Genomic DNA, 16,418 nt, shown 5'->3' with positions numbered 1-16,418 from the left:
TACTACCTTTTACTAATGTTATCCTATGATCTAAAACTTGCTTCCGTCATTAAGATGCTGTATGAGATGTACCGTGCACTGTACATCTCATATCCACACTCAACAACTTGCAGCCTATCTTAAGTTTAAGAGAAAATAACAAATTATTTACAACAAGGTCTACAGATTTGGCTCAAATCACATTATTTCCCACTCATTTAAACGTCTCCCTCTGTACTAACTATTTACATATATTCACCCACTGGACTGTTGACCGTCCCTACGTCCCTACGGGTCGCACCTCTCTCGGAACGACTCCCTTTTGTCTTACCAGACCGGCTCCACAGACAGCGTCCTGTCCTTTGTCTCTTGCCCAAGACCCATGGGTGTGTGTGCTAATGTGCATCTTCAGGTGTGCTGCTGCTGTGTGTGTCTGTGTGTGATGTGTTGCAGACTCTTATTAGAGTCTCTCTCAAACTCAGTAAATGTAAAAATGTTTAAACAATAAATGGGAAAATTGTGTTAATGTAAGCAGAGAACAATTACATAAACGTTAAAACATAAAGAATCACATAGAGCCTAGAAAAAGTCCATAGACCGTTTGTAATGCAAACAAGAATCACATGGTCCTAAGAATGGAGGAAGAAAAAAATGTTAGAATCATTTGGAAAATGGGGACAAGGGGAGACACTGTTTAATGGGAATACAGAGTGGTGGTGGGCTTTTAACTGTCGCCGGCTGCCATTTTGGAAATCTCCAAAGCACATGTTCTCCACCCCCAGTAGTGGTGGATAACAAGTCATTGTTGTCTCCTCTGTAGACCGTGCTGAGAATTTCTTTCTCAGCCATCTTTTAACCGTTTTCTCTATTTATCTCCGCCCGCCATCCTGTAATGTTCCAAAAACATGTGCTCCGCGTTCCCCAACCCCAACCAATGGTGGTTCCCATCACAGCCCTTTGTTTCAAAGAACAAAGCCTTGCAGGCCCTGTTTAAACCATGTGCTCCTTTGTCCTCACGAGTTTAGGCTACAAAACAAAAACTTAACTGAGAATCTCGCAGGTCCTGTGACCAGACTGATCGGGGGATCCGAGGTGTTGGAAGATCAGGATTCCCTGGTCTGCTGTTGAATAGAGAAGCACAATGGGGTGTGTGTGTGTGTGTGTGTGTGTGTTTGGTGCTCTTTCCAGGTGTTCCTCCTGGTCTTTGTATTTTGTGCAAATTTAAACATTACTTATCTAGTCCTTAATTCTTTCCGTTCTAGTCATTATTTTCGTAATTTTAGCTTTAACTGTACCATTTACTTTACTATCAGTCCTGTACCATTTACTTTACTGTCAGGTTGTGGTCTTTTCCAAACAAAACCATACAATGTACAATTACATACAAATTCGCAACGTTTTCAACTGATCTATATACAACCCTCAAGTGACAAAGTGACAAGTGACGACAAAGTGATAAATTGCAGTTAAAGTGGCATGTGCAGTGTGGAGGGGAGTGACCGGTGGGATGTTATAGTCAGTCAGTGGGGGACCGGCTCTGTTGATGAGCCCGACTGCCGATGGGAAGAAACTGTTGGTGTGGCGGGAAGTCTTAGTCCTGATGGACCTCAGCCTCCTGCCAGATGGAAGGGGCACAAACAGGTTTTGTCCGGGGTGAGAGGGGTCGGCTACCATCTTTTTAGCTGCTTCAGAGACCTGGAAGCGAACAAGTCCTGCAGGGACGGCAGACAGCCGATCACCCTCTCTGCAGAGCGGATGACCCGCTGCAGCCTGCCCTCGTCCTTGGCTGTGGCTGCAGCGTACCAGACGGTGAGGGAGGAGCAGAGGATGGACTTGATGATGGCCGTGTAAAAGTGGACCATCATGGTCTTTGGCAGGTTGAATTTCTTCAGCTGCCTCAGGAAGAACAACCTCTGCTGAGCCTTCTTGGTGATGGAGCTGATGTTCAGCTCCCACTTGAGGTCCTGGGTGATGATGGAGCCCAGGAAACGGAAGGAATCCACAATAGTAACGGGGGAGTCACACAGGGTGATGGGGGAGGGTGGGGCTCTGCTCCGCCGGAAATCCACAACCATCTCCGTTGGAGCGTTGAGCTCCAGGTTGTTCTGACTGCACCACGACACCAGATGGTCAGACTCCCACCTGTAGGCGGACTCGTCCCCACCAGAGATAAGTCCAATGAGGGTGGTGTCATCCGCAAACTTCAGGAGCTTGACGGACTGGTGGCTGGAGGTGCAACTGTTGGTGTACAGGGAGAAGAGCAGAGGGGAAAGAACGCAGCCTTGGGGGGAACCGGTGCTGATGGTCCGAGAGGCTGAGACATGTTTCCCCAGCTTCACGTGCTGCTTCCTGTCAGACAGGAAGTCTGTGATCCACTTGCAGGTGGAGTCGGGCACTTGCAGCTGGGAGAGTTTGTCCTGCAGCAGAGACGGGATGATGGTGTTGAAAGCAGAGCTGAAGTCCACAAACAGGATCCTGGCGTAGGTTCCTGGGGAGTCCAGATGCTGGAGGATGTAGTGGAGGGCCATGTTGACAGCATCGTCCACAGACCTGTTGGCTCTGTAGGCGAACTGCAGGGGGTCCAGGAGGGGGTCGGTGAGGGACTTCAGGTGGGTCAGGACTAGCCGTTCAAAAGACTTCATGACTACAGAGGTCAGGGCGACAGGCCTGTAGTCATTGAGTCCTGTGATCCTGGGCTTCTTGGGAACAGGGATGATGGTGGAGGCCTTGAAGCAGGCTGGTACGTGGCATGTCTCCAGGGAGGTGTTGAAGATGTCAGTGAACACCGGAGACAGCTGGTCAGCACAATGCTTCAGGGAGTGAGGGGAGACTGAGTCCGGACCGGCCGCCTTACGGGGATTTTGTCTTCTAAAGAGCCGGTTAACGTCTCTCTCCAGAATAGAGAGGGTCGTTGCTGGTGGGGGAGGGGAAGGTGATATAGATGGGTTTGTCGTTGTTGTAAGTGTGCATCTCTTCTACAAGGCCACCAGACATCCAGGCGACCTGAAATCGGACTAAGTATCTCTTTCTTTAAACCAAGCTAGTCTGCTAAATTTGTTGTTGATTCTAGTGTCTTAAGATCATTTGATTGCTGATTTGCTTTAGTTTTTGTCGTCTCACGGCCAGTTCTCTTTGTTTGAAGTTATCTTGGTTGCTAGTTTGCTCAAGCTCTTTCAGTCTTTTAGTGCCAGTTTGTGTTCTAGATTCTACTATTACGTTAACTGCCAGTGTGCCCTCCTAACTCTGCTAGGTTTTGACCTGATCTAAGTCTGTTTTTGCCTTGTTTTCTGAAGCAAATAAGACTTGTATCCTTAAACTCTCATTTTGTCAAAATACCACATGGTGATTGTTCACTGATTAGGGTGTCAAGCTATTGGTGCTTTGCATTTTGAGGAGTTTCTGTCGAGGCCAATCGACCTTTTGTCTCCTAAACGACGGGGGAGCGGCCAGCGCAGCCGCAGCCGACTTCCACTAACGAGGGAGTATTTAACTAGAAATCGTGGGAAGCGTTAGCTTATCCTCGCAGCACGAAGACGAGCAGAACAAAGACCAGGGAGTCTTTCGTGGAGTCTTCGGGGCGGCTGAATGCGGCGCCTTCTGCTATTCTTAATAATGTGTTTGACCCCTTTACCCGTGTCTGTTCGAATCTCTTCCCGCAGATACTACAGGCCTCGGGCTAGATCTGCTCTCTGCTCTCTATCGTAACCTCTCCCACCCGCTCCACACATGTCACATGTCCAGCACCTCGTCACAGGAGGTCTCTGGAACTGCCAGTCAGCGACTCGCAAGGCTGACTTCATCTCCGGCTTCGCTATCCAGCAGTCACTCGACTACCTCGCTCTCACCGAGACCTGGATCACACCTGAGAACACATCCACCCCAGCCGCTCTCTCCTCCGCCTTCTCCTTCAGCCACACTCCCAGGCCCACTGGTAGGGGTGGTGGCACAGGTCTACTCATTTCACCCAAATGGAGCTTTTCTCTCTACCCTCTACCACCATCCACCCCATTGTCCTTTGAATTCCATGCTGTAACAATCACTCACCCAATTAACCATCATTGTCCTCTACCGTCCGCCAGGCTCCTTAGGTCATTTCTTGGAAGAACTGGACATTCTCCCGTCTAATTTCCCCGAAAATGGACCTCCGCTCATCCTCCTGGGTGACTTCAACATCCAGACAGAGAAGTCATTCGACCTCTTACACCTACTTTCTTCCTTCGCTCTGTCACTCAGTCCCTCTCCTCCTACTCACAAAGCCGGCAATCACCTTGACTACATCTTTACTAGAAACTGCTCTACCACTAACCTCTCTGTAACTCCACTTCATGTGTCTGATCACTTCTTCATCTCTTACTCCCTTCCACTCTCTATAACTAACAAACCTCCCTCATTGACTAACTCTATACCGGCTCGTCGCAATATTCGCTCCCTCTCTCCCTCCTCGCTGGCATCCTCTGTTCTATCAGCCCTCCCTTCAACTGATTCCTTCTCACTCTTGCATCCGAACGCTGCTGCAGAGACTCTCCTCCCAACTCTTTCCTCCTCTCTAGACTCTCTCTGCCCTCTTACGACACGACGGACTGGCAAATCCCCTCCGGCTCCGTGGCTGTCTCAACCGGTCCGTGCCATGAGAGCCACCATGCGAGCGTCGGAAAGGAGATGGCGTAAATATAAACGACCTGACGACCTGCTTCAATTTAAATCTCTCCTCTCCTCGTATTCTCCCACACTACTCCACTCCTCCGCTCTCTTCACTGGCTACCGGTGGCCGCCCGCATCCAGTTCTAAACATTGGTGCTCACGTACCATGCTGTGAATGGATTGGGTCCAGCTTACATCCAGGACATGGTCAAACCCTACATCCCAACCCGCACTCTCTGCTCTGCATCTGCAAAACTACTCGTCCCTCCCTCACTGAGAGCAAAACACTCGACTAGAACACTCCTCCCCCACCAGCAACGACCCTCTCTATTCTGGAGAGAGACGTTAACCGGCTCTTTAGAAGACTAAATCCCCGTAAGGCAGCCGGTCCGGAATCCGTTTCCACTCACTCCCTGAAGCATTGTGCTGACCAGCTGTCTCCGGTGTTCACTGACATCTTCAACACCTCCCTGGAGACATGCCACGTACCAGCCTGCTTCAAGGCCTCCACCATCATCCCTGTCCCCAAGAAGCCCAGGATCACAGGACTCAATAACTACAGGCCCGTCGCCCTGACCTCTGTAGTCATGAAGTCTTTTGAACGGCTAGTCCTGACCCACCTGAAGTCCCTCACCGACCCCCTCCTGGACCCCCTGCAGTTCGCCTACAGAGCCAACAGGTCTGTGGACGATGCTGTCAACATGGCCCTCCACTACATCCTCCAGCATCTGGACTCCCCAGGAACCTACGCCAGGATCCTGTTTGTGGACTTCAGCTCTGCTTTCAACACCATCATCCCGTCTCTGCTGCAGGACAAACTCTCCCAGCTGCACCGCCCGACTCCACCTGCAAGTGGATCACAGACTTCCTGTCTGACAGGAAGCAGCACGTGAAGCTGGGGAAACATGTCTCAGCCTCTCGGACCATCAGCACCGGTTCCCCCCAAGGCTGCGTTCTTTCCCCTTCCTTCCCTCTGCTCTTCTCCCTGTACACCAACAGCTGCACCTCCAGTCACCAGTCCGTCAAGCTCCTGAAGTTTGCGGATGACACCACCCTCATTGGACTGATCTCTGGTGGGGACGAGTCCGCCTACAGGTGGGAGTCTGACCATCTGGTGTCCTGGTGCAGCGAGAACAACCTGGAGCTCAACGCTCTAAAGACAGTGGAGATGGTTGTGGATTTCCGGTGGAACAGAGCCCCACCCTCCCCCATCACCCTGTGTGACTCCCCCGTCACTATTGTGGATTCCTTCCGTTTCCTGGGCTCCATCATCACCCAGGACCTCAAGTGGGAGCTGAACATCAGCTCCATCACCAAGAAGGCCAAGAAAACCTGTTTGTGCCCCTTCCATCTGGCAGGAGGCTGAGGTCCATCAGGACTAAGACCTCCCGCCACACCAACTGTTTCTTCCCGTCGGCAGTCGGGCTCATCAACAGAGCCGGTCCCCCACTGACTGACTATAACATCCCACCGGTCACTCCCCCTCACACTGCACATGCCACTTTAACTGCAATTCATCACTTTGTCTCTTGTCTGTTACTTGTTTGTTAGTGCACTTTATGCTTAATATTTTTCTTTTTAACTTTTTAATATTTAAATTTTTTTAACTTTATTCTCTTGTTTTATACTAACCCATAGCCTTAGCCTTATTCTACTAACCCATTGCATTAGCATTTCATTCCACTTTATTTTATTACTTGTGCACTGTTGTCTTGTCTGTCTACTGTCGCGCACTAACCGCCAAGACAAATTCCTTGTATGTTTGACATATTTTGGCTAATAAATGTTTCCTGATTCCTGATCCTGATAGATCTCGACTCTTCGCTGTCCTTGCGCCGAAATGGTGGAGCGAGCTCTCTGAAGACATCAGGACCACAGAGAGCCTTCACATCTTCCGCCGCAAACTAAAGACACACCTCTTCAGACTCTACCTCGACTAAAGACTAACAAATTGTAGCACTTAAATTGTACTTGTAACGTCACTCATCTATAGCAAATTGTAAATTGGCTTATTTGAGGAAATTGCACTTTCTTGTTTCTTGTTCTCCTGAGTTTGTACCCTATGGTTGAATGCAATTATTGTACGTCGCTTTGGATAAAAGCGTCCGCTAAATGACATGTAATGTAATGTAATGTAACTCACCCTGGTGCATGATGGTACACAGCTGTCCTCACAGAAGCCGATGTAGGAAGTTACAGCCTCTGTGAACTCATCCAGACTGTCAGTAGCTGAAAACATCCCAGTCTGTGCAGTCAAAGCACGCCCGAAGATCCTCCAGCGCCTCACTGGTCCACTTCTTGAATTCCCTCACCACAGGTTTGCAGAGCTTTAGTTTCTGCCTGTATGCAGGAATCAGATGGACCATGACGTGGTCAGAGTGTCCCAGTGCAGCACGAGGGACGGCGTGATGAGCCCTGCTGACTGTGGTGTAGCAGTGATCCAGCGTGTTCTCCTCTCTGGTGGGCATTTAATAAACTGTCTGTATTTAGGGAGTTCATTGGTGAGATTTCCTTTGTTAAAGTCCCCGAGGACAATAACTAAAGAGTCCGGGTTGGTCCGCTCCACACGCCGTATCTGGTCGGCGAGTGTCCGCTGTGCCTCGTGCACGTTGCCCGCCGGCGGCATGTAAACACCGACCAGGATGAATGAAGCGAACTCACAGGGGAATAAAAGGGTTTGCAGTGGATGAAAAAAGTTTCCAGATCAGGAGAACAGTGTTGTAGGATCACCGTTACGTCGTTGCACCAGCTGTTGTTGAAGTAGAAGCAGATTCCTCCACCCTTCGTCTTGCCGGAGAGCTCCGTGTCGCGGTCCGCTCGGAGCAGCTGGAAGCCCGCCAGCTGGAGCGCGGAGTCCGGTATCGATCCGCAGAGCCACGTCTCCGTGAAGCACAAGACGGAGGATGTAGAGAAGTCTCTGTCTCTCCTCATCAGCAGCTGAATTTCGTCCAGTTTGTTGCACAGTGAGCGCACGTTGGAGAGAAAGATGCCTGGCAGCGGAGTGCGAGAACCCCGCCTGCGGAGTCTCACAGCGTGCCGGCCCGTTTTCCTCTCCGACGGCGTCTCACCGCGTGACGAAAGGTGAGCGCACCTTTAACTAGAATGTCCAATAATTCCACGGAAGAAAGCAGGAAAGTTGGAAGTAACTCCGCTGGAGTAGTTCCACGGATGTTCAAGAGCTCATCTCTGGTGAAAGAGCTCCGGGAATCGCAGCAGCAAACGTAATTAACAACAAAAACAACAAAAAACGAAGCGCACCGAAGCCATCAACGGCGCCATCTTGGATCAAGGCAATATATCAAAGAGCCCTTCTTGAGGCGTTGCATAGCAAACAGGTGCTGGATTAAATCAAAAGCGTAGAGACAAAAGCTCTGTGTCTGTTATTTGGCTTTTCACCATAAAAGTCAAGTCAAAGCCTGAAACGATAAAACTTAAACTTGTGTCGAAAAGAAAGAGGAGAAAAAAAAGGTATGTATGAATTTCAAATTGAGAAAAATTCTGACCTTGTTTGGGTTATTTCACATATTTCTGTACTTTTTCCCCTCTTCTTACTGGCTTGAAGCGAGCTGGGCACCTTGAGGAAATTGTTATTTCCTCATAACTAACTAGGATTTAGCAACATTTAAAACCCACTATGATGACATCTGTGCCGTTTACTTTGCATTTGTCAGTCATTATTAGTCAAATCTGACCGAAACACAAACACAACCCATCGTGTCGTATTATAAACAAATCATATAAAGATGTTGATTGCAAAAAAGTCAGAAAATACTGAAAGTATTAAAAAATTATTTCTTTCAGAGGCAAAGATGACATCTTAATATTGTTTAATTTTCCCAGCAACGTTATCTGGAGATTGGGTTTATTATCTTCGGGTATGATGCATTAAATACATTAAATGCTCTCAAATGAGAAGCAAAACAAAACCAAAATTGTTTTTTAAACAATACAACAACAAATTCATCACTCACTTTGTTGACTTCAGCAGCCCCATTAACCCAAAGTCCCTGACATCGTGATCGTAAATATTTCATTAAGGTTTAAGGCGCTGTGCTGTTCTGAGAACAAAGGGAGTAAATCAACAACAGAGCCCCAGCGGGACGGGTCTGCACCTGTACAGCCGGCTGCTTCAGACTGTGACATCATGCAGGGTAACACAATCCCCAGACGGCCCTGTAGGATGCCACGTCAGCCCAAAGGAGAATGATTCAAACCAACTCAGTGGATTCAATTGTCCTATATTTTCTACAGCTCTGTAGTTTTTTTTTTATTACCTTTTTCTCTTAATTCATTTTTTTCAAGTGTTTCCTCGTTCAGTATCCAGTTATGTTCTGTCAACGTTATTTTCACACTTTCATGCAGAGCTGCAGACTGATTGGCTTTTCGTCCTCTATGCTGCCTCGTCTGTTCAATGTCAGTCGCAGCAGTGTCTCGCGTTTAACAAAACCTCCCTCAACATGCCCATAACGAGAGGCACACAGACGTCATGTGAGAATTTTAATTCTTCCCCCTCAGCTTCATGATACAGTGATAAAGATGTTTCAATGATGAAGCCAAGCCATGACGTGCAACCGTGCTTTAAACTGCAGAGTAACAGATGACCTGTAATACGAGAAAAGGAGCGCGTGATGAAATTTCAGTCTTCTCTAAACAAGCTCACAAACAACAATGGGTGAACTGAGGTACCTTTTTTTCTATTTTGGTGTCAGACATATCAAAATGTCCATTAAACAGTTAAAAAAACATCCTGACAGTATATATCAGGGTGACATTGATGTCACCTTCAGGGTTTGGGCACAATAAAAGTACTGCGGTACAGTACAAGATATGAATAAAGATAAGACATGTCAAGTTTTGTTTGAGTTGTAGGATATTAGAAACAAATATATGACCCGGTTCATAAAATTAATAAAAATGCATATAGTGTACACCAGAATACAGCCATAATTCTGAAATTGTGTAATCAATAAAGTAATGACAATATTGTAAAACCACTGTAATTCTGCAACTGTAATAGAATAATACCGATGTACAGTTATGATTGTATTTGATGTAATGTAATCAACTGGAATGCATGCATGTAATACTTGCACAACAACTGATATTGACTAAGGGTCATTCGAAATCCGAGTTACATTGAACTCACCAGAAGACTCCCAGAGGTGTGGACACTGACTTTCACACCTTTAAGCATTGTTATAAATACCTGTAGGAACCATTGTTCTGGAGTTCACTGGTGGAGGCGACAGACGGGCTCTAGGGATGGTCACTAGGCCACTAGACCTCTGTAGTCATGAAGTCTTTTGAACGGCTAGTCCTGACCCACCTGAAGACCCTCACTGACCCCCTCCTGGACCCCCTGCAGTTCGCCTACAGAGCCAACAGGTCTGTGGACGATGCTGTCAACATGGCCCTCCACTACATCCTCCAGCATCTGGACTCCCCAGGAACCTACGCCAGGATCCTGTTTGTGGACTTCAGCTCTGCTTTCAACACCATCTTCCCGTCACTGCTGCAAGAAAACTCCTTTTTAAAATTGATTTTTGAAGACTCAGGCTGGCAGTTAAATGTATTTAAGTATCTATAACATCAAAATAAAAAAAGCCTTTTTGAATGATGCAAATTGACACTCACATTGGCTGCCAAAAGGGGTTTAACCTGCTTAATTGTGTTGGCTGAAAAGGAGTAATGGCTGGTTGCCTGTAGGGTCTCCTACTCAAACATACATGAAAAGCCGTTTATAGATTTACAGGAACCTATATTTCCAAATGTGATGAATCCTTAGACTTTTGTTTTGAGTATGTTTCTACTTTGCTGTGCTGCAAATGTTTCATCTCATTTTTAAGTAATGTGCAATCCTAAGAAATCCTCCATATGTAGCTGGAGTTTTATAAAAGGGTTATCATTGTTCCACAATTTCACACAGCTGTTTAGATACCTGTCCTTTATTTCTGGATAAAACAAGAAGAGCCATTACATGAGGTGTAAGACATTTGTCTTCTAAAGGCAACGGAGTTGACATTTTAACCCCTATCAGGCCATGCAGCTGGATCCATGCAGGGTCTTTGTTGAACAGCAGCATTAATGAGCTGCAATGATTGATGTGGTACTATCAAAGCTTTGCCAGTCTCTGCAACTTAATCCCCTTCTTACACAACTACTTCTTGTACCACGACAAGTAGAACAATTGAGACCATAAACAACAATACTGGCAATGTGGCATTCCCATTTACTTTTATACTATAAAAACTCTATGTGGTAAAATTGGTTTCAGTCTTTACAGTAATTTTAAAGAAATCCTGAACTTCCTGAACTGGAGGGTCGATCAGATATTGTATGAAAAAAGACAATATGTGCCTTTTTGGCCAACATTAAAAATAAACACAAAATTTAAATTAACTTGGGCAGGACTTGACCTGAACTTGGATGCAAAACACTAACTTTGGATAGGGTGTGCCTCTGATATTGGGCTGTACTGCAGAAGCATCATAGGTCCTGTAGAGCTGCACAATTATTTTAGAAGAGTCTTCTGTAATCATCTATGCAGCCTCCATCCTTGTAGGTTGAGTCCTTTGTTTTCAGAAAATATCTTTCCAAAAGGATGCATCATAGAGCGATATTAAAAACAGCGGACATAGTATACATAGGGGGTGCTAATATCACAAGGGCCTTCAATGACAGATGGTCAGAGCCAAGACTGACCAGACTAAATCACAGCATGCACTAGCCCGGAGCTTCTACTCTGTCCGTATAAAATAATGAAGCATTCATGATGTGAAGCACTTTCAAACTCCAAAGCACTGGGCTATTTCTAGCTTTATTGCCAGTAGGCTTGACAAGACTTACACTTACTGCAAGATTATCTTTGGTTTTGGACTATTGGTCATAGAAAACCAGCGATTTAATGGTGCCAGGAAATGGGTATTTTCATCTCTATTTTCTCATAACCAGGGAATAAGATTTGGGAACATTCAGCTTGTCAACATCAGACAACTTAATAATCGTAACTGTAATATTCACAAATTAATTTATACTTTGAGATATATGAGGAAAACTTAAAAGAGGAATTGCTAAATGCAATATAACAGCTTCTGTGGGGGCCTGAATATTTGAGTATTTGATAAGAGGCACTAGGCAGTAAGTACTGTACAGTGTATATGCTATTAATGTATTCTTGATGTCTGTATTTTTATGTATGTCAGGTTGATATAATAATAATCACTCCAGACTGTAAAACAAGCTGTTTGTGTTCTCCCTCTGAATGCTAATAATCTTGCTTTGGACCTCTTTCAACTCTGTTTCGGAAATATGAAAGACCTTTTTGTCTGTGAGTGAGTGGACCTATTTTCAAACCCAGTAAGAGGTCAGATATAGGCCGTGCGTGCTTTTTGCAGAGCCATCGCTGCATAAATGCAAAGGAAACAGTCAGTTTTCTGTAGCTGCACATGCAGGATATTCAGTTATCACAGCTGAACACATCTGACATCTTTTTGTTTAATCCATCCTTCATTCAGGTGTGTCTTAGTTCTGCAGACTAATCCTTGATGATTAATTGCATGATTCATGTTACTGTCTGAACTCATAATCTGGGGCTCTTTGACTGTCTTAGGTCTGAGTAGGCAAACTGCTGGTTGCCATGGCAGTGTTGATGCCCTCAGCATGATCACGCCGTGTTCGGCTGATTGATACTCTAAAACTAAGACTTCAGAAATCATGTACATAATATGATCATAAAGAACTCAGAGTTGGGCTCTCTGGTGTCTTTGGTAGTGATCCTGTAAAGATTTTAAAAATTCACTGTATTTACTGTATGAATACATTTGTGTTGAAGTTCAGCCTCTAAATCTCCCCGTCGCTGAACTGATTCATGGACTGGATCACATTTCACTGGCAATTCTGTTTGTCGCTACATACTCATTTACCCTGAAGCTGACTACAAGTGGATGCTGATCACTGGGTTAACACCATCGATATTCTGGCACATTATCCACCGCACGTGTCTGACCTCCGCTGTTATTTGCCCAGAAATCTGTCCACTCTACTGCGTCAACTCGGTTCAACGCGCCCACAACCAATCAAATTCCATGTTGCTAACTGAGCGATTCTTTATTAATTAGGATGGCAGGATCAATGTCAAGCATGAGTCAGTGGTCATGCAAAGCCCTATTCATCTGCTGGAAAATGTGTTACAATCACATTACAATGCTATTGACCGGGTATCCAAGCTAGCCTGGAAGCTGTGGGAGAGCTTAGCATGGTGCAGTTCTCCATGAGACAACCCAAGGACCACGTGGTGAAGCAACAAGTGGGCAGAGTACGTTAAAACTTTACTGACAAACCAATATGCTATATATACATACAGCACAATCAGAACGTTTGTGCCTACTGAGCTTTACAGGAACACAGTTGTTTATTTAGGTTGTTGTCTCGGGGGCTGCTGATGTGGTGGTTCACTTCCATGTTGCAGTCTGCAGGCTTTAACTTCTAACTGTTTGCTTTGAACAAGACCACGTTGGAAATGTGCAGGTTTGGAGAAATGAACACTTTAACCCCCACTGAGTCATCTGAATCGAGGTTCAAATGCTTTCGGCGCTTTTGATGATCGTCTTTCAATTTTGTCTAATTCTTTACCCCCCCTTCACTGAGTATTTCCTCCGTGCACCCTGACGCCTGGAGCTCTCGGCTGCCGCTCATGCTCGAGGGGATTTAAACTGTTGTTGTGGTTCCGCGCTGTCCTCGGTGTGATGTGAGCAGTTGTCGCATATCTTTGCACCCTTTGAGGGATTGCCACGCGACCCAGCAGCAGGCAGACATCCTCTGATCTGATCTGTTTCTGGGCTGAGCTAAGTTTACCGGCCTGCAGAGAGGAGCGAGAGGGTTTCGGGGCGAGGCGCAGAAACGGAGGTCTCAACTGCTGCTGTATCGACTGTGGCCTCAATGCTCTGGTCAGTGTATTATTAGGCCTGGCATGAGACTAAAGTCAGCTCACACTGCATAATTCAACTTAGTGTCTGGCTTAACCTCAGTTAATGTAGCACTACTGTTGATTTGTATGCGCCCTTCAAAGAAGTAAACGGTGTCAAACTTCAGGAGAGTTGATGGAACACATGAAGATGTTTATCAATTTCAGATGTTCACAAAATCCAGTATAAATGTTCAATGTAAAACTTGGTTTAAACTTGGTTGAATATTTATACAAATAAGTTGGACAGGTCAGTTGACCTTTGCCACATGGCCATTATTTAGTATTTAGTTAACCAAGATGGTGTGATTCATGACTAATGCCAGATGTTCAACTAACACTAACATTACATTACGCGCTCATTACAGTCCATTGCTCCTGATGTACCTGCTTTCTAGGTGGAACCTTCAATTTATCATTTCCTCACATGCTTGGCTGTGATAAAGACATATAAACCTAATAATGTGTAGGTGTCTGAGTCCATCACTGAGTCTGCCACTTTTAGATACACATTACATATTTCTGGTCACAATGGAAATGATTGAAATTGTTAAAATCAATTTTCACTTTTACTTCTACTGTTTTCTTTACGCCCATAATTGTTAGAAATGAAAATCCCCACAAATTTAATAGAATAATCTCATATTTGTACACACGTGATGTTTAATTTCAGTAGAAGACGACAGTATATTGTGTAGTACTATAGGATGGTAGGGAGCTATACTGAATGCTTTTTCCAAATGTTTATGATATTTGAAATATGTTTTATTTCTAGCCGGTCAAATTACGATATATTTTAGAAGAGCCACAATCCAGTATAATACGCTGCAACTTATACCCCACCCAGTCACATGGCTTTTGTTGCAATTCCTGTATCTTTTTCCAAATCCACGGACTCAGTGATCTGGTTGATGTTGCCCGATTCACCTTGCAAAGGGTGTTCAAGTTTTCTTTCTTTCAATCTAACGATGCCTATAGTAATATGCCTTCTTTGTTAACTCAGTGTGGTGACAAGATGAGATCGTTTTGGGGGGGTTGACGAGAGTGGAACGTGAATAGAGAGGGGAACATAACCACTGCGTTGCCACGGTAACTCAGAACATGATACTGCTGTGAGAGTTGGTAAACTAGGTGACTGGTTAGCAGTGGCATAACAGAAGAAGAGCCCCAAGTGATTACCTGTAGCCTCTAACTATTTTCAGTTCCGTTACTACATAAATGGGTGTAAGAAATTACTTCAATCATGCCAATTACAAAAAAAAGTCAGAGCCATACCAAATTGTGTCAATTGTCGATTTCTCGGCCTTCGATCCTGCGACACAATACATCTGTTTTAACTGTTGACCAAAGCAAACCGCATTAGGATATGAGAACGAGAGTGACACCCATCACAAAATGTAAAAGTATTCATGCTTAAAAATCGCTGTCTTCAGTTAGCCTTGCTGGAGCAAATGGTCGAATGCCACAGAGAGCTCTGCATGATGGGATATTCTGAATGTGTTACATTGCAAGAGCTTTATCTGAGCAGCCGTACCAGAGCGCCCCTGAGATTCTGGAGAAGGGGCGGAGCTTTTTTACCTTTCAGCCGTAGGCGCTATGTGTTGAGGATTAAAACCACTATTTCAAGACGACAGTACGAGATGCAAACTGCTGGTCTTCATCTTTTTAGCGACTGCGGCATCTGCACTGACTTCTCTTTCCCGGAAAAGATTCGCTTACCCAGGACCTGACAGTCATCTTTGGGAACTCCGTACTAACGCCCACTTCGACTGCTAAGAACCTCGGCGTCACACTCGACAGCCAACTCTCCCTGACTCCCAACATCACCGCGACAACGCGATCCTGTAGATACACGCTCTACAACATCAGGAGAATACGTCCCCTTCTCACTCAGAAGGCAGCGCAGGTACTGATTCATCTCCCGCCTGGACTACTGCAACTCCCTCCTGGCTGGTCTCCCTGCCACCGCCATTCGACCTCTGCAGCTCATTCAGAATGCAGCAGCTCCACTGGTCTTCAACCTTCCTAAGTTCTCCCACACTACTCCACTCCTCCGCTCTCTTCACTGGTACCGGTGGCTGCCCGCATCCAGTTCTAAACATTGGTGCTCACGTACCATGCTGTGAATGGATCGGGTCCAGCTTACATCCAGGACATGGTCAAACCCTACATCCCAACCCGAACTCTCCGCTCTGCATCTGCAAAACTACTCGTTCCTCCCTCACTGAGAGCAAAACACTCGACTAGGTCTCGACTCTTCGCTGTCCTTGCGCCGAAATGGTGGAACGAGCTCTCTGAAGACATCAGGACCGCAGAGAGCCTTCACATCTTCCACCGCAAACTAAAGACACACCTCTTCAGACTCTACCTCGACTAAAGACTAACAAATTGTAGCACTTAAATTGTACTTGTAACGTCACTCATCTATAGCAAATTGTAAATTGGCTTAATTGAGGAAATTGCACTTTCTTGTTTCTTGTTCTCCTGAGTTTGTACCCTATGGTTGAATGCACTTATTGTACGTCGCTTTGGATAAAAGCGTCAGCTAAATGACATGTAATGTAATGTCATGCCCAGGAAACGGCGTTGGTAAAACTGTCTCATGTCCTGTGATTTCCTATTTTATTTTGAAAATGTACCTCCCTCTCATATGAGGCAACTTGCCTTTTCCTCCTGTGTCCTTGTCTGATTGTCTGCCCTGCACCTGATTGTTTCCACCTGTGCCCCTATCCTATGTGTATATTGTCGTCTCCCTTTGTCCTGTGCCAGTTCGTCTTGTCTCAAACTTTTGATTTCTTTTGAACTTTGCCTGCGAGTCGTGTATTTGGGTTCAGGG

Source organism: Gasterosteus aculeatus, chromosome Y, assembly GCF_964276395.1.
Source record: "Gasterosteus aculeatus chromosome Y, fGasAcu3.hap1.1, whole genome shotgun sequence".
Classification (NCBI taxonomy): domain Eukaryota; kingdom Metazoa; phylum Chordata; class Actinopteri; order Perciformes; family Gasterosteidae; genus Gasterosteus; species Gasterosteus aculeatus.
Note: the sequence above shows the minus strand (reverse complement) of the source record.